Raw genomic sequence first — 18,535 nt, forward strand, 5'->3', positions numbered from 1 at the left:
ATGCTCTTGGTCATAGTCAGACCCTTGTGAATAAAGTCTATATTGACACAGGGGGAGATATATGGAGACAGCAGGAGTGAAGACATCAGAAGATCATTCCTTACTTCCCAGGAGACCTAGGCTGGAATGGGAACAGATGTGGGAGATATGGGAATGGTTACCAGATGGCTGTGGGCTGCACAGAATAGCAACGGTGCCCCACGTCATATGATTTCCATGGTCAGCCAGCAAACAGCCCTTGAAATGCCCTGGATTGAACTGCACAAGTGGACATATGCTGGAAAAAGACCTATGAGCTCCCAACAGCAGGCAGAGCGGGATCGCCCATCCCCCGCAAATGACTCTCAGAATTTTAATTGGATTTGCTCTAAATTACAGTTTGTAAATAGGTCACAGAAAAGAAATTAACTAGGAAGTAATTACATGGAAGATAAAAGTATTAAGAGCTTACTTAACACCTAGGAAATGTTGGGCCCAGATAAAAGCCAGCACCTCAGGAACACACACACACACACACACACACACACACACATGCACACATGAATGTGTGTGCATGTGTACATGTTTCTGGCTAAACATCATGGCATAATGAATACCTGTATCATGTTAGGTGTCTTAAATAATCTAGTGGTGCGGAGTGATATGGAGGATGTGTGCATATTGTCTGTAAGCAATAGTACACTTTGTTGTTGGAGGGGCTTAGAGATCTGTGAACCTGGAATTCCTGGCCCTGGAACTGATTCTGCAAAAGAGCAGAGGGAAGGGGCAGTGACATGGGTGTGACTGGCTCCTGGGACTTCTTGCAAAGTTGCTTGTAGTAGAGAGGACTCAGTTGTTCAAGAAGCACCTGCAGAGAAAGGCCACCACGCACAGAGACTTCACACAACACACTTACAAATAAAGTCCGGTGACACAGCCCTGTCCTGGCACCAAGTACATATTTGGGGAGCACACCTGGCCACATACTTCAAACGTCTAAGAAGGAACATTTGGATGTGCAGGAAGAAGAGATTTTCACTGGGCACCAAAGACATGGGAGTGTGCACTTGCTAACTCAGCTGCCTTACTGTTTCCGGACTAAGCACTTACAGCGTGTGACCTTCAGTGGGAACTGCCAGTCCCTTTGCATGTCCAAGTTCCTGGCCAGCAATGACAAAGATAGCTTGGTTTGCAGATCCCAGTGCTGGCAATGGCACTTGGGGGCCCGAAAAGAACTGCCTGGGCATGTCAGAGAAGTATCCTGGGGAGACCAGGAGGTATTTCAGAGAAAAATTCAGGGCTGGGTCAACAGCTCAGTGGATAAAGAACTTGGTTTACTGGCGTGAGAAACAGAGTCCAGTCCCCAGCAACCATGAAAAATGTCAAGTATGGTGGCATGTACTTGAAATGCTGGGGAGGCAGACGAAGGAGGATCCCCAGGGGTAACTAGTCAGCCAGCCTACAAATCCCAAACTCCCTGGAAGCTTTACCCATTAAAACAAAAAACGTGTAGTGCTCCGGAAGAGGTACTAGCACCTGTGCATACATATAAATCATACACACACATATACACATGCTTGCTTTAAAATACAACTGCAATTAGGGATAAGAGAGGTACAGAAAAGACAAAAGGGAAGAGAAGGTATCATCTTCTGCTGTGGTTGGCCCTGAGGCCATCCATGGTGATTTACATGAATGTGGCCCCTGTGGCCATTTAAAAGAAAATAGTACCCAAAGGGAGAGGCCCTATTAGGAGGTGTGGCTTTGTAGGAGTAAGTGTAGTCTTGTTGAAGGAAGTGTGTCACTGTGAGGGGATAGGTTTTGAGGTCTCCTATGCCCAAACTACACCCAATGTGACACTCAGTTCACTTCCTGTGAACTTCCTATGAATTTTCTGTGATGCCTGTGGATCAAGATTTAGAACTCTTGGCTTCTTCTCCAGAACCATGTCTACCTGCATGCCACCATGTCCTGCCATGGTGATAATGGACTAAACCTCTGAAAACTGCAAATTAACCCCAGTTAAATGTTTTCTTTTATAAGAGTTGCCATGGTCATGGTGTCTCTTCATAGCAATAGAAACCCTATCTAAGACAGCTCCCATAGGCTCATATATTTGAATGTTTTGTCCCTTGTTGTAGAATATTATTTTAACTGAGCAAAGATGTGTCACATTTGTTCATGCTGTGGAATATGACTTTATCTATGTAAAGGTGTGTTTATGCTACATTTGTTTAATAATGCAAGGATGTGTTACATTTGTTTATGCTGCATTTGTTCAAGTATGTAAAGATATGTTGCATTTGTTTCACCTTGCCTGCCTAAGGAACTTGATTGGTCTAATAAAAAGCTGAATGGCCAATAGCTAGGCAGGAGAGGGATAGGCCAGGCTGGCAGGCAGAGAAAATAAATGGGAAGAGGAATCTAGGCTCAGGAGAGAAGGAGGAGGATGAGGGAGAGGAGGAAGAGGAAGAAGAAGAGGAGGAGGAGGAGAAGGAGGAAAGAAAAAGGGAGAAAGAGAAGGACACACCTGAGGCCTGAAGCTAGGTAGCCACCAGACATGAGAAGCAATGAAAGTAGATATACAGATAGAAAGAAAGGTAAAAGCCCTGAGGCAAAACATAGATGAAGAGAAACAGTTTAAGTTAAAAGATCTAGCAAGAAATGAGCCTAAGCTAAGGTCAAGCATTCAAAACTAATAAGAAGTCTCTTTGTCATGATTTGCAAGCTCGTTGGCGTCCCAAAAGAAAAAGCCTGGAATAGTCCCTAGTTGGTGGACTGCTGTGGAAAGGATTAGGAGGTATGTCCTTGTTGGAGAAGATGTGTCATTGGGGTTGGGCTTGAAGCTTCAAAAGTCACCCTTTCTCTGCCCCCTACTTATGGATCAAAATGTAAGCTCTCAGTTGCTACTCCAGCTGCCATGCTCCTGTCATGATGGTCATGGCCTCACCCTCTGAAAATATAGGTCCACAATTAAATGCTTTATTTTATAAGTTTCTTGGTCATGATGTCTCTTCACAGCAATAGAATAGTGGCTAAGATAGAAGGTGGTACCAGGGATTGGAATATTGCTGCAACAGGCCTAATCAAGAAGATTTTGGGAGAAATATGGAAGAAGTTGGAACTTTGAACCAGAAACACAATTTAACACTGTAAGTGAGGATTAATGGATTATCCTTCTAGGACCATGATGAACAGTGGTGCTAAGGGTAATGTGGACTATGAATGACCAGTTCAAGAAGGTTCAGAAAAGAAGAATATTAGCAAGTGACCTAGAGACAACTCTTGGGATATTTTGGCAAAAAATTGGGGCTTTTTTCTCTCGCCCTAAGACTCGGTTGAGGCTAAATTGAGTTTTATACTAATTTCACTGACAAGGAGAGTTCAAGACAATGTAGTATTGACTGTGTCACATGGTTATTAGTAACCATTCTTATGCAGATCTACAATGGAAAAAGGGCAAATAGGAGGAAAGAATCAACATATAGTTTGAAAAGAAAAAGAATACTAGAAAACGTACTATTGGAGCCAAGTCCAGTGCTCAAGAAAATGATAAATTTAAAGAAAATTCTCAGTCTGGGTTACCTCACTCATAAGCGGTTTTTAGACAGAAAGCAAAGGAAAACCAACCTCTAGATAAAGGGCATGGTGCCCTCAGGGCAAGAGCACATCCAGCTAAGCCAGCGCCAGCAAAAGGAAAAGGCCTGAAGGATTTTCTCCACCTAAAAAGTTATTACAAAGGAAATTTTATACAAATGAAATTCAAGGAGAGGGTCAAATTCCAGCCCCACCCACCCCAAACAACAGAACTTCTAGATTTAAAAGTGAAGAAGGATACTGGAATGAAGGGTTCTGGAATCTTCCTCTTCAATTAGGGAAAGTCACCAGGTCAAGTATGTGTCAGGGAAGTCCCTGTATGGCAGCCTTAAGAGGTCATAGCACAAAGCTATGAAAGTGGAGCCTAGAAAGCATTGGAGACCCCAAGATATTGGAGATGCCAGGCTCTGGGATATCTTCTAAGGAAACTTGCACATAGGACGTGGAATCAGCCCAGGAAAAAGAAGTGTGTTGAAGTCAATAAAGCTGGAAGGAATATGCGATCCAAAGAGCCACCTAAGTCAGAATTTGGAGTTTGCCCAGCTGGGTGTCAGTCTTGCTTTGTTCCAGTATTTCCTCACTATGCTCCCATCCCTTACCTGCCTTGTGAAAATATAATGTATGGTTTGTGTGACTGTATGCTGGAAGTATGCAATTTGCTTTTTGATTTTACTAAAGGTTACAGTTAAGAGATTGATTTGAGTCTCAGAAGAGAGTTTGGATTCTTAAATAGTCTTGAGACACTGAAGAACTATGAAAAACTTTGAAGTTAGACCCAGAGAATATTACATTATATGGCTACTAGTCTATGGGGACCAAGGAGCAAAACATGGTGGTCTGAATGAGAAATATCACTGTAATGATCTGTCCTGTCCCTTTAAGAGACAAGCCACACCCACTCACTCACTCCCCCATCCACCAAGGCAAGCTGATCTTTAGCTTCCAGCCTGAGTCTCTTCATTTTCCCTCTCCCTCTCGAAGAAGGGGCAGCTTCTGTCTCTCCCCATTTCTCTCCATCCCCATTTCTGTTTCTCCCTTCTTTCTCTCTCTCTCTCTCTCTCTCTCTCTCTCTCTCTCTCTCTCTCTCTCTTTCTCTCTCTCTCTCTCTCTCTGCTTCTCTCCCCGTTTTCCCTTCCCCTCCATAACCCACTAAATAAATATCCAAACTCACTCTGCATAGTGTGCCTATCCATGTCTCTGTCTCTTGCCCACCACGTGGCTCCCTGCCAGGGACCAGCCGCCTTCAGAGACCTGTGGCATGGTCTCATGGCCTGCTGCCACCACTCAGGATCCTGCAGCATTTTACTTAATCCATTACAATCACCATAAACTCATATATTTGATCCTGAGGGGGTAGAATAGTTTTGGAAAGGATTAGGAAGTGCGTCCTTATTGGAGGAGGTTTGCCACTTTTTTGTTCCAAAAAACCCATACCAGGTGTTCTCTCTCTCTCTCTCTCTCTCTCTCTCTCTCTCTCTCTCTCTCTCTCTCTCCTCTCTCTCTTCCTCCCTCCCTTGTGCTTATGGATCAGACTCTAAGCTCTCAGCTACTGCTCCCAGTACCTGCCTGCCACTATGCTTCCCACCATGATGACCACAGACTCAGTCTTTGAAACTGTAAACCAGTCCCAATTAAGTCCTTTCTTTGGTAAGTTGCCTTGGTCATGGTGTCTCTTCACATCAATAGAACAATGACCAAGACACCACCCATGCTACATGCCACACGAAATATTGAAGCCAGGGAGCTAAATGGGAAGACTCCTTCCCATCTGTAGAATAGACTTGGGAACTTGTTCACTTAGGAACTACTTTCTAGTTTGAAAGACATCACAGTTATTCACACTCATCGTTCCAAAGGACAATTCTAGCCTGGCCTTCTGATGAACTGGGTGAAGCTGAATTGGCTGATTACCTATATTATAAAATTCTTAGATCAAAATCGTTTAATTAGCACATTTGTATTTTATAGGCAGCAATCAAACCCTAATTAGTTTACCACAAACAGCGCCATGCTGGACACTTGTTCAAGCCTCCTTCGTAACAGCATTTCATTTGGCACCACAATCTAGCTTCACCTAATAAATTAAATCAGTGAGTCCTAACTACCTGAATTATGCATGAACCCTTTGGTGTCAATGCAAGTTTGATTATTTAATTTGTGTTACTATATTGAGTAATTCACCCTTGAATCTCCCTTGCATACACAATATATTGGGAATAAAGAACATTAGAAGGGAAATGGAATTTGAAAACGCTGCTAAGAAAATGCCTTTCTGAAATGCAGGAGCTAACTGGTGGTGCCACACTCCCTAGCACAGACCAGTGTCTCTGAGCTGGCACACCTATGAGCACAGAGAAGTGCTGGCGTCCTCCACCCTAAGACCACTAAGCTCATGCAGTTGCTCAAGAGTATAAGTGCAATGGCAGAACTCATGATCTCTAGACAAGGAAACAATTCTGTCCAGTTCCACCACTGGCCCAGCACAGTCCAGGATAGTAACAGTGAGAGAAATGGACTCCAATTCAGAGGGAAGGTTGGCTTGGCTTAACCTTTGGTGCTAGCTCAAACTGCCCAGATAGTTAAGAAGGTAAGGCCTCGGTCTCCACCTCTACAGGGCAATGGCAATGTGACTCTCCTTAAGTCCTCAGGGTCATAGCATGTGCAGTGAACACAGGAAAACGGCAGGAGCTAAGTGCTCTGAAAGAGTCTAGGAGGCCTCTTGATGGCTTTACGGCAGACAGTCCCTGGGCCTATTCTACTTGCATACAACTTAGAGACAGATACATTGCTGAATTCAGAGAACCCCAATGCACATAGCGTCTGTCACGCTGGGGTGTGTATTGTTCCCCCAAGTTCACATACTCAAAGCTGGTGCTGAGTGGAACTTTCAGGAGCTGATCAGGCCCTGGAGACTCCACCAACTTGAACAAATAGTGAGTTAGGGCAGGATTGAGACCAGCTCTCCCTCTTTGTCAGAAAGCAAAGAGACCACACGTACGTGGTTCCTTCTGCACATGCCCAAATAAACCTCTCTCTTCAATGATCCAACCTTGGGTATTTTACTAAAGCGACTTGAAACAGACTAAAGCGTCTTCTAAGGATCCCGTAATATATTGTTGTCCAAATGAGTCACATCCCACCAAAAATGTTTCCTTTTAATTGGCTTTTAACTTGTTCTACTCTTTGGAAAGAATTCTTCATGTATGTCTTCTTCCTTTGGTTTTGAATTGTTTTAAATGGAGGTAAAGGATATCATTACAGTACAGTGGATCATCCTAAGGGACTGGACCAGATTACATGGGCAGCAGACACTTAAATGTTAACAGTCCTCATGCAACTTGATCAGAATTGGCTTAATTTAAAATAAGCTCACCCACACATATACATAGATATGCAATACATGCACATATTCATCTACAATGGTAGCTTAAAGTAATGCAAGATTTTTCTTAAATAACTGACATTTAATTAGCAATTGCCATGGGAAAAATGCTCAGATAAGCCAGACCATTCTTGCTTCATGGTGAGGCAGGTACAAGGGGGACTCAGGCTGACTGGAGGCAACACACTGAACCCTGGGCCCTGGTCCCCTTTGGGCCTGCCTCTGGATGTGTGGAGGCAGGCTGACTAGGCACATAGTACACCTGGGACTCCTCCAAGCTGAAGTTCCTTTCTGCCACCAGGCCACTCTGAACAAAGCAGATATCTCACCCAGGCTCCAGAAAAAACTCAGATAAGATAGGGTACCCTGCACAAACACTGGGGAAATCATCCTGACAAAAGGAGCTAAGATATTTCACTGACATACTTGGTCAGTGACCAACAGAGAGCAGGAAAAGACAAGATATTACAAGGCAAGGTTGCGGGCCACCTCTGCAGTACAGGACCAAAGTAAAGATACCGCAGAGAATGCTCTCAAGAGTGGCTGAAGGAGCACAATGGAAAAGCTGCAGGAATGACAGGGCCCAGAGTGGGTCTGGCTGTCTGGACTGCTACTCTGCCTAGTGATTTTGTTAACATGGTCAAGTATGACTTTGTTAAAGCTCACCAAAACAAGCAATGGTGAGATTCAATAATTCGATGAAGACTGCTTGAAATTAAAAAGCTCTGTACAGTGAAGCAAACCATAAGCAAGGAGGAAGTCTTTGCCAACTATACATCTAACAAGAGATTAATATAGAAAGCCTACAAAGAACTCACAAAGTTAAAAGCAAGGCAAACAAATCATTTCATTGATAAATGGGCAAATGAACAGAATGCTCAAAATTAAAAATGCAAATGGCCAATAAATACATAAAGTGTTCAACATCCTTATCCATAAGGAAAATGAAAATTAAAAACATACTCCGATTCCATCTCATCCTGGTAAGAGTAGCTATCAACAAGAAAACAAATGACAACCAACACGGGTAAGGCTGCAGGTGGAAAAGGGAGCCTTACTCCCTGGCGGCAGGAATAAGAACTGGAGCAGGCACTACGGAAACTGATGAGGAGCTGTTTCCAAAACCTAAAAATAGAATGTCACATGATCCAGCTGTCCCGCTCCTGCATACAGACATAAGGAATCTCTGTCAGTACACCAGAAACACATGCATGGCCATGTTTATTGCTGCCCCACTCACGGGCACCAAGATACAGGACTGGCTGAGCGTCCATCAGCAGATGGGCAGATAAAGATGTGGTGCTTGCTATCTACCACAGAGTTCTAAGCAGCTGCCAGAAGAATGAAATCGGCAGTTTCGGGAAAACATGGAATTAGAGATCATCATGTTTAGAGAAACAAGCCAGACCCAGAAAGAAAAACATCACATGTTTTCCCTCCTATTATTTTAAGACTATGTGGGGATAGAAGAGCTCTAGGGCCGGAGGAGGAAAACAAGAGGGAGAGTAATGAGGGAGATATGGAGCACAGCACAGCATGTTTACACACACACACACACACACACACACACACACACACACACGAAAGCAGAAGGGAACTTGAGAGGAAGAGGACAAAATTGGGGGAGAGCAGGAACAAGAAAGGGTAATGGAGTAGGTGAATGTGAATATATATAACTATAAAAACAAGAAGTCACAGTGAAATTGATTGTTTTATATAACTAGATTAAACTAATGCATGACAAGAAGTAAAATTCACAAAATCCTACACCAAAATGAGTGAACTTTAATGTATGTAAACCCACTTGAACAAATCTCATTTTTTTAAATAAAGAAGCAAGCCAGACTAAGAGACGTGCATGTGCTTGTGTGAGTACACGTCACTATATATAGCTTAGCAATCAAAATATAAACATCCCCAAAATGTACTAACGACTTGAAGAGGCACTTCAGGGAGGAAAACACGTCAGCGGCCAGGAGCTCATGAGAAGGCACTCACAGCATTAAAACCTGCTGGAAGGTAAGGTAAGAAGACTGCCAGCTGGACGCTCAGAGGTGCCTGCCACCCTCCCACATTATCAGATAACAATGGGGAAGCCAGCCAGGCGGTGGTGGTACATGCCTTTAATCCTAGCACTTGGGAGGCAGAGACAAGTGGATCTCTGTGAGTTTGAGGCCAGTATGGTCTATAAGAGCTAGTTCCAGGACAGCTAGGACTGTTACACAGAGAAACCTTGTCTTGGGAGGAAAAAAAAATGGTGAAAATGGTGGTCTGATCAATCACTCTTACTATATACAGCACAGACTCAACGTACGAGCAGCAGCAGTGGGAGAAAGGGCTACAAGGAGGGAAATACTGGCATCGCTGGTGTGCACCACCATGACTGCTTCATAACCAAGTTCTTCTTCCAGGAGAAAGATTGTCGGGCTACAGAACAGCCTCATCATCCCAACTCAGTGTTGTGAGCTTCCTAGGAGAGAAACTGGCAGCTCCTGGGGACAATGGACACAGGACATTCTGGCTTGCATCACTGTTGCTGTCTTTGCAGTCACTGGAATAGAATCTCTTGTGGGAGCCACTTCTAGCACAGTGATCCAAAGGCCAATACCGTAACCACAGCCAGAGAATGCTTGCTCTCCTTCAAGTTTTGTGTGACAGACCCTAGACACCTCCTGCTGCCAGCCTAGAGGGGCAGCTGTTCACAGAAATGAGAAGGGAGCAATCTGTCAGGTTCCCCTCAGGCACCACACATCACTGTGATTCTCTGTGCTGAGAAAGTAGTCTAACTGGCAATCCTGGGAGGAAGGCCAGCCAGCCACAGGCCCTTGATGACATCACTGTGAGGTGAGAGCTCCCAAGAGCCTACCCACAGATTTAGCACCTTCCCCCTGCTGATCTGCTGTCCAGAAGTGTGGGTGACAGACTTATGCTCTCTGGTCACGCTACCAGAGAGGGTTTATTCTTACTCACGTGTGTTTACAAAGTCAGAATGGCATTCATATCCTCTCTCACCAAGCCATGACTTAGAATTGTTCAATCCTCAAAAACAGCTGAGACAAAAATAAGGAGAGGAGAGGAGAGAGAGAGAGAGAGAACAGGAGCCGGGGGGGGGGGGGGGAAGCAGAGACCTCTAAGTCAAGTTGTGTCCCTCCTCATCCTCCACTACATGTGACAAATCATTGGTGATCATCTCAGTTCAGAAGCCACAACACCCAGTTCTTACATAGTTCACTGTGGGGCTTGATATAATCATGAAGACCAGCTATGGGATCTCCACGAAGCCTCAACATTAGTGCCCTTCACAGCCATGCCCAAGCTAGTTTAGACACAAGCTACAATCTGCAGTATGTGAGTGTGTGTGTGTGTGTGTGTGTGTGTGTGTGAGAGAGAGAGAGAGAGAGAGAGAGAGAGAGAGAGAGAGAGAGACAGAGAGAGAGAGAGAGAGAGAGAGAGAGACAGAGAGACAGAGACAGAGAGACAGAGAGAGAGACAGAAACAGAGGGATAGAGATGGTATGGTAGCTACAGTCTGGATCTTTTATGACCCCTCAAAGGCCCATGCTAAAATCTTGACCCTGCTTTGATAGCAAGAGGGGGCTAGTTACTTGCTCAGTTCCTTAGAGAAGAACAAGGATTTAATCAGAGCACAGAGAACTGAGTCTTGCATTTGGCTGCAGTAATTGAGTGGGAAGTGTATAAAAAAAGCCCAAGACTACAAGTAGAAACAGAAACGCTGCAACTAGAGATGTTTTCAACAGGCGAGGATCACCTCCATTTAACTAGAGATGACTCTCAAAGAGTACACGCTGCCCATCACTCAGCCTACTGGTGATAAGGAAGCATTCCTCGCGGCTTCAAAATCCCTCTGCATGGTCATGTGCAAGAATATAAACTTTTATGTAATTTTACAACAATTTCTGAAGAAAATATATTTCCAACAAAAACCAAGAAGATGGACACTGGATAGTGTCTTCTTCTGAAGAGGTCCTCTGTCTCTCCCTTTCCCCTTCCTCATTCCTCTCTTTCTCAGTCCCTCTATCTCTCTCTCTTTCTCTTCTTTCCATAAACCCTTTATCCTTATACCCTTCCCAATACACACTAAATAAACTCTATATCCAAGCTCCTTCCACATAGCACATAACATATCTGTCTGTCTCCCACCCGCCACAGTCTCAGGTCACCCACTTCATGAATCATAACATTGTTCCCTCCCGCCCATGGGCAGAAGGGCTGAGGAACGCAGGGATCTGGACTCAGACCGCTTTCCAACTTCCTGTCCACTCTATCGCTGTACAAATGGTAAGGTCCCCTTCTCCAAGTCAGCTTTTGTTAACATTCATCTCTGGTAATTCCCCATGACTGAGGACTGGGACCTTGTTTCTCATCTCAGACTGTTGTCCTTTGTCTCAGACTGCTGTCCCTAGAGCCACTCAGAGTGGTCCTTGATGTTCTTTTCTGCCGAAACGAAAGAAGCCCACAAGGTACAAACGAACCCACGTGTAACTTTATTACAGGGATGAAGGCGGGGAACAGGAAGGAAAGAGAGAGCAAAGGACCGTGCTTTGCCTTTTAAAGGCCACCCCAGTGTATGCATGCGCATCAGATGTGCCTCTGTGCACGGGGGCTTTTGCGTTGGATTGTGGGTGCATGTGTTTCTGGGAAATGAAGTCTTCCAAGTCAGGTGGACTACGCTGAACTCTGCCTGCGCACAGGGGCCTCCTGGGAAATGTCGTTCCCCAAGAGAATAACAGTCCTGGTGTAATGGGTTTGCTGCTAGATCTCCGGCAGGCAGGGGGCAGTGAGTCCCGAGAGCATCCAGTCCGGGACAGGGCCGGGACGCACCACACAGCAGGTCTCCAAAAGTAGCTGGTCCCCTGAGAATCCCCAGCAGCTAGCCATGTGAGAGGCGGGTAAGCAAGGGGCAGACAGATAGGCACACCAAATGTCTTGAAGCTAGACATTTATTAAGTGGGCTATGAAGGGGAAGGAAAAACGGGAGAAGGGGGTAGAAGGGGGGATACAGAGAAGGGGGAGAAGGGAAGAAGTAGGGAGAGGCAGAAGCTGCTTCTCCGAGAGGAAGACAGACAAGAGAAAGAACTCAGGCTGGAAGCTGAAGATCAGCCTGCCTCAGCGGATGGGGATGGGCGTGGCTTGTCTCTTAAAGAGACAGAACAATCATTACACCTGGTTCCCACCCTCTGCACTGGCGAGCCTTAGGATGGCTTGACCAGTCTGCTCGATCCTCGCATTATTTTAGGGATACCTAAAATATATTTGTCTTTCGATCTCATATCTCATCCCTTCCTCAGCTCTGGGAGATGGGCTATGTATTCCTTAAATAACAACCTAAATTTGCCACCTAATAGCAGACCCCAATACAGGAACTTTCTAATTTCTGTCAGCAAACAGGCAAATGGAAAAGTTTCTCTCCAACCATACTAAACGCTGTCCCGCTGGCGTCTCACACTAATCCACTCTTCCCTCCACTGGGCTGCCTCACACTGTGGCCAAGCCTGTCTGGGTGGGATCCCGGACAGGAGCCAGCAAGGTTGGTCAGGTCGCTGCCCTAGCAGCTGCCCGCAGCTGCCCGCACCTGCCACTGCCACCACTGCCGGCCTGCCCCTCAGATGCTTCCAGCCATCAGGATGGGCCAGGATCTATATTTCTCTTCTATCTATCCTATCCCCACCATTTTTCCACCTGACGGTAGCTGGCAGCACTGAGAAAGTTTCCTGTCTACTTCATGTATGAAAGAATGTGTGAATGGTGTGGCCACGCAGATGTGATTCTGTCTTAGATGTGTGCTCTATGTGTCCTCTATGTCTTTCTTGTTATTTCTATCTATTTAAAATCCCTGTGGTTTCTCCAGACTTTGCATCATGTGACGGCCAACATTTTTGTTAGTGGCAACAATTCTCACAGTTCCTCTGTGCTTTGTAACACATGACCCCGCCACCATCTTTGTTAGAGGCAACCACTGCCATTTTGTTTGAGCTTAAGTTAGGGAGGAGTCACAGACTGGTGAGGTTCTGCCCCCAGTCAAATGGTGCTAGCAGCTTGCCCACTAACAGGCTAATGAGCTCTGTTAATTGTATCTCATTCTAGATAACAAAGCAATGAGTCTCAAATATTTTAAATTGGTATGTACTTTTAAATCTGTTACAACATACTGTATATGTGATTCAACTCTGCTTTGAAATAAATTCTATAGAATGATAAATTTTAAGGCTATAAAAATCTATTTCAGATTAACTAAAGCTAACCTATAGCCTTTCCAGTAAGGTGTTCTCCACTATTTGACAGCTTTACTGTTAGACTTCTATTGCAAACAGTTAAGCTACAGTACAGTCAAGCTTGGACCCAGCTCTCCAGGCAGATCCTATACTGTAGTTGTAATGGTCTGTCCTTTCCCTTTAAGAGATAAGCCCTGCCCATTCCCACCCCCATCTGCCTAGGCAAGCAGATCTTCTTTCCTCTTCTATCTCTCTCTTTTCTATCTCTCCCCCAAAGAGGTAGCTTCTCCTCTCCTCCCCCCCATTTCTCTCTCTCTCTCTCTCTCTCTCTCTCTCTCTCTCTCTCTGCTTCTCTCTGCTCTTCCCCTTCTCCCCTTCCCCTTTTCCCTTTCCCCTCCATAACCCACACTCCTCTCCTCTCCCTTCCCACCTCTCTCTCTCTCTCTCTGCCTCTCTCTGCTCTTCCCCCTTCTCCCCTTCTCCCCTTCCCCTTTTCCCTTTCCCCTCCAGAACAGAATAAATAAATATCCACTTTCTCTGCATGGCATGCCAATCCATCTCTGTCTCTCACCTGCTGTGGCTCCTTGTTGCCCGCTGTGGTCTCCCACCCACTGCTGCCCTAAACCACCCTCAGTGGCCCACTGTCACCCCTCAGGGAACTGTGCCATAGTGCTTTTACCATTACAGTAGTGATAACTTATATATACCCAATAAAGAGCCCTCAAGTGCTCAGAGATCTTGGGAATACGGCATTTAAATGTTTAATTATTAAAAAGCTTTTCATAACATAAAGACAGGTTGGGGGCTGGAGAGATGGCTCAGAGGTTAAGAGCACTGACTGTTCTTCCAGAGGTCCTGAGTTTAATTCCCAGCAACCACATGGTGGCTCACAGTCATCTATAATGAGATCGGGTGCCCTCTTCAGGCATGCAAACATACATGGAAGGAATGTTGTATACATAATAAATAAATAAATCTTTAAAAAAAAATAAGACAGGTTGGCTCCTAGCAGTACCACCCCATTTCCTCCAAAGACAAAAGACAGGCACAGAACAACATTCATGTGCAATTCACTTCAAGTGAAAGCACTAATCACTGAGCAGGACTGCCTTTCATCTAAACTCCTGATGATCTCCAGACAGTGGACAGAATCAACAGGAATGAATGGCCTAAGCTGCTCAGTATGAGGTAGGCTTGTCTTCCTATAGATTCTTAACCCACAGAATCTTCTGAAGCCTGGCAGGCCCTGCACTAACAACAGAAGACAAATACAGCCCTGAAAGGCCCTGCTCTCAATGGCCATGGAGGACCCTGAGGAGTGGCTCTAGGTAGTCAATCAACTAAGTTCACTATCAGTTTTTAAATCAATAAGTTAAGTAAAATTTTATCCTTCTCAAAGATCTCTGATGTAGTTTGACAGCTGAGAGGATTTGCCAGTTTAAAAGGACAACTTCACAGATTTCAGCATAACCTCTTACCATGTCTTATGTGTTTAAGGTATCCAGATGAAAACTATCAAGGTGTGTGCCTACAAGTCATAAAGATCTGAGAACAAATGCAAGCTATCAAATCTCTCTCTCATTATGCTATCATTCATACCCTTAATATCATCAATAAGATGCTAATTAGCTGTTAATCTAACTCTATCAGAGTACTATCACCGCTGTACTGCAAGATCAAGATTTTAAATTCTCCTTGGCCATTTTCTATAGTGCACAAACATCCATCACAGTCATTGCATGTGTCTAAAACTTAAGTTTTCACAAACTCAAATAATTCTTATAAGTTCCAGGGAGACAAACTGAAGTATTCAGAAACACCCCTTTCTCAATTACCAGACCCTAAGATCCCAAACATTCCTACCTTTCCCTGGTCCTGACCCCTTCCTTCTCAATTACCAAAACCTAAAGAAAATTTTTTTCTTCCTAAATTTAACTTCATTCTCTGCTCTGCCAACACCTTACCAAGTCCAAAGACACCAGACAGTTTCATATTGCAAATCCTGGACAGGAGTGAAGCAACCAGCTTCCTCCATGACTGGTATCACAGTTTTCTCAGGTCCCCCAAGACCACAATGACCACAAACCAGCAGGAAGCAGTCTTGAGGACTCAAGGCCCTCATCCCCTTAACCTGCCGTGCCTAACACCTCGCCTTTTTATTATAAAAGAAACATGGGAATGTTATAATTCTGCTGGCCTGTTCTGTCACCTAAGTACCCTGTCCCTTTAAGAAACAAGCTTTGCCTACTCCCAACCTCCCACTTCCCAATGAGGCAAGCTGATCTCATACCTCATCTTTCCCTCTCTGTCTGTTCTTCTGAAGAGGCAGCCTCTGCCTCTTCCTTCCTCTTCCCTCTCTCTGTCTCTCTATCTCTCTTTCCTCCATAACCCCCTTACCATTCTGTGGTATAGGCGGTCCTTCTATCTATGTGTTGCTTTCATTGGTTAATTAATAAAGAAACCGCTTGGCTTGAAAGGACAGAACATAGTTAGGCAGGGTAGACAGAACTGAATTCTAGGAGGAAGAAAGCAGAGTCAGAGATTGCTGCCATGGAGCCAGCCACCAAGTCAGACATGCTGATCTTTCCTGGCAAGCCACGACCTCGTGGTGACATACAGATTATTAGAAATGGGTTGAATCAAGATGTGAGAGTTAGCCAATAAGAGGCTAGAGCTAATAGGCCAGGTAGTAATTTAATTAATACAATTTCTGTGTGGTTATTTCGGGTGTAAGCTAGCAGGGCGGGCAGACAGAACAAAGGGCCCCGTGCTCCTCTCAGGTAGCTGGATGACAAGCAGCCCACTCATTCCTGTACAACAATTATACCCTTCCCAATACCCACTAAATAAATTCTATACCAAAGCTCTCTCCGCATGGTGTATCAGTCTGTCTCCCACCCTTGGCCTTAGATCACTCACTTCATAAATCATAACAATGAGGGCCATACACTTATAGTTGGGTGTGCTCAGTTCACTATAATTTCTCATTGGGTGGCATCCTTACAGGAGCCCATAGGAGGCAATGAGATGAGAGCTCAAGATAGCACTCATTGCTCTTGATAGTGTCTAGTCCTATCGCTGTCATAAGGCAGCATGCCCACCTCTGACTACTTAGGCCCCAGAACTCTGCATATAGCAGTCCCTCAAATAAGCCTGGAAATTCAATCAAACTGAAGAGGCCTTAACAAGGAAAAAAAAACAGCTTGACAGCATTCTAATCCATTCTTCCTTATCTGAAATTTGAGTTATTATTCAGCTATGGGAGAGCCCCATGCTTTCCAAACCAACAGCAACCTGAAGGCTTTGATGACCTGGGCTGAGTGGTAAATTTCTGCTAAGGGTTTAAAGAAAGAAAGAATCTAAAACATCTCATTAGGCAGCAGTGCATCTTGTAAGGAGGAAGGCATGCTAAATGCATGGTGACTCAAGGCTTCCTCCAGACAAAGGAGCGCCATGGATACTTGCCTGGGACTGGAGGACTTGAGACAGCCTCGGCCCCCAAACTTAGACAGCCTAAGCATTCTCATCTCCCAAATAACAGAGGCAGGTGAAAGGGAGGACTCATCAGGACAGTCAGACATTTCCCTGCATTTTAACAACCTAATTAACATTACAGCAGTGATGGGGGGCTGAAAGGAGGCTCCCGTTAAGGATTATTGAGCAGGAAATTTGAAAATACTGTTTCGGATAACACGGCCCTTGACAAAATGTTCTCAATTTCATGTTTTTGTTCATGTGGGGCCCAGGGCAGTCTGTCCACCCATATGGGGCCCAGGGAAGCCTGGTCACTCACACAAAATGGGGCCCAAGACACACACACAGCTGTCATAGCAGGTAGCACTAGGTTCCAGGAAAAGCCATAAGCTGACACCACCCAGAGACAGCCAGCATCTAAGGGGAAGTACCTGTCATTTCAATCATTAGATAAGATAATCAGATGTCCCTGAGCACAGGACTCACCTATTTTCATTTTGTCAAGACCCCTAGACAAATGTTAGCCAATCAGGGTCCTGAACCCTGGAAATCCCCTTACCCCAACCTCCACTATGATTGAAAAAAAAAAAAAGGAAGAAAAGAAGAATAGAAAAGAAAAAAGAAAGGAAAAGAAAAGAAAAGACCTCATCCATCCTAGGCTTGGGTCTCTTTGCTCTCAGCCATTGCGTTGGACAGACAGACAGTCCAAGCTTAAGCTTAAATAAAGGCTTTGTCTTTGCTTTTACATACAGGACTGGGTCTCCTATGGGACCCAGTGTTTTGGTTTTGGGGGGACTCTGTAATCTGGGCATAATGGCTCACCTGATATTCAGATGAATTTTCCTGCTTAAAAAATGTGAAAGATAAGCTATCCCCCCCTTTTGTTAAAAAGAAATCTAATTGTGTTGACTTAGTTCAAGACTACAAAAATACATCTTTACAGCTAAATCCACATAAGTCTGAGGTTATAACAAGAACGTCCATTGCTGCAGAGGGAGGGGAACAAGTGTCTTCAGACACAGCTGGTGGCACAGGCTAGGGACAGCTCTTCTAGAAAGCAATTTGACAGCAAGTACCCAAGGACTTAAGATGCTCGGCGCTTCTGACTAAATCATTATACCTCGGAGAATCCTCAGAAGACAATCTGGAATTTAGTCAAAATCTTTCCACAGAGACCAACTATGCTTATCAAAATAGAGCTTATAAAATTAGTGACAAAGAAAACATTAGCAAAACGCCCAACATTTGAGAGAAGAAAATAAAAGCATGTAGAGTGTTCTCAGAACATGCATGCACACCCTTTAAAGCTGGAATGAGGATGAATGCTGAGTGGCACACAGAAATGTGACCATCAACAGAAGGACGCAAAAGACAAAACAACATTTTCATCATAGTGACCCTGGCGAGCCTTGCACTGCCCCCACTGTAAGGTCATGCAGACCACTTCCCTCTCTGGTTTTCCATTTCTGTATGAGGCAGACAGGAAAATATCCATGATAAGGGCTATTGTAACCAAAATCTTGGGATAACACCTACCATGGAGTGGGCACTCAAGAATATGTGGGGAAAAATATACAGGCATGCAAAACCAAGGCTGTTTTTTGTTTTGTTTTCCTCCAACATTTTTAATATTTACTATATGTGTACTAAACATGTTATACTTCTGCAATGGAAATGAATCTCAACAAATATAAAATTGTCCACTAAAATATCCTGAATGAACAGTACAGTGGGGATGTTTAGTGTTCCTGCTTCAGTCTCTTGCTGTCTTAGATGGGACCTGGCTGTTCTTAAGCCGCAGGTAATGGCTACCTCCAAAGACATCTGTGCTGAGCATGACCCTTATCTGGTTAAGGGGCTTCTGTATGGGT

The 18,535-nt window shown here is 44.6% G+C and overlaps 1 protein-coding gene across 3 annotated transcripts in view; it reads right to left on the bottom strand.

Moving 5' to 3' along the window:
* Window positions 1-18,535, bottom strand: part of Trappc9 (trafficking protein particle complex subunit 9) — a 461,504-nt gene that overhangs the window by 194,565 nt on the left and 248,404 nt on the right. The gene's annotated exons all lie outside the window — the stretch shown is intronic.

This window comes from Myodes glareolus, chromosome 19, assembly GCF_982192425.1.
Source record: "Myodes glareolus chromosome 19, mMyoGla1.1, whole genome shotgun sequence".
In the NCBI taxonomy this organism is placed as follows: domain Eukaryota; kingdom Metazoa; phylum Chordata; class Mammalia; order Rodentia; family Cricetidae; genus Myodes; species Myodes glareolus.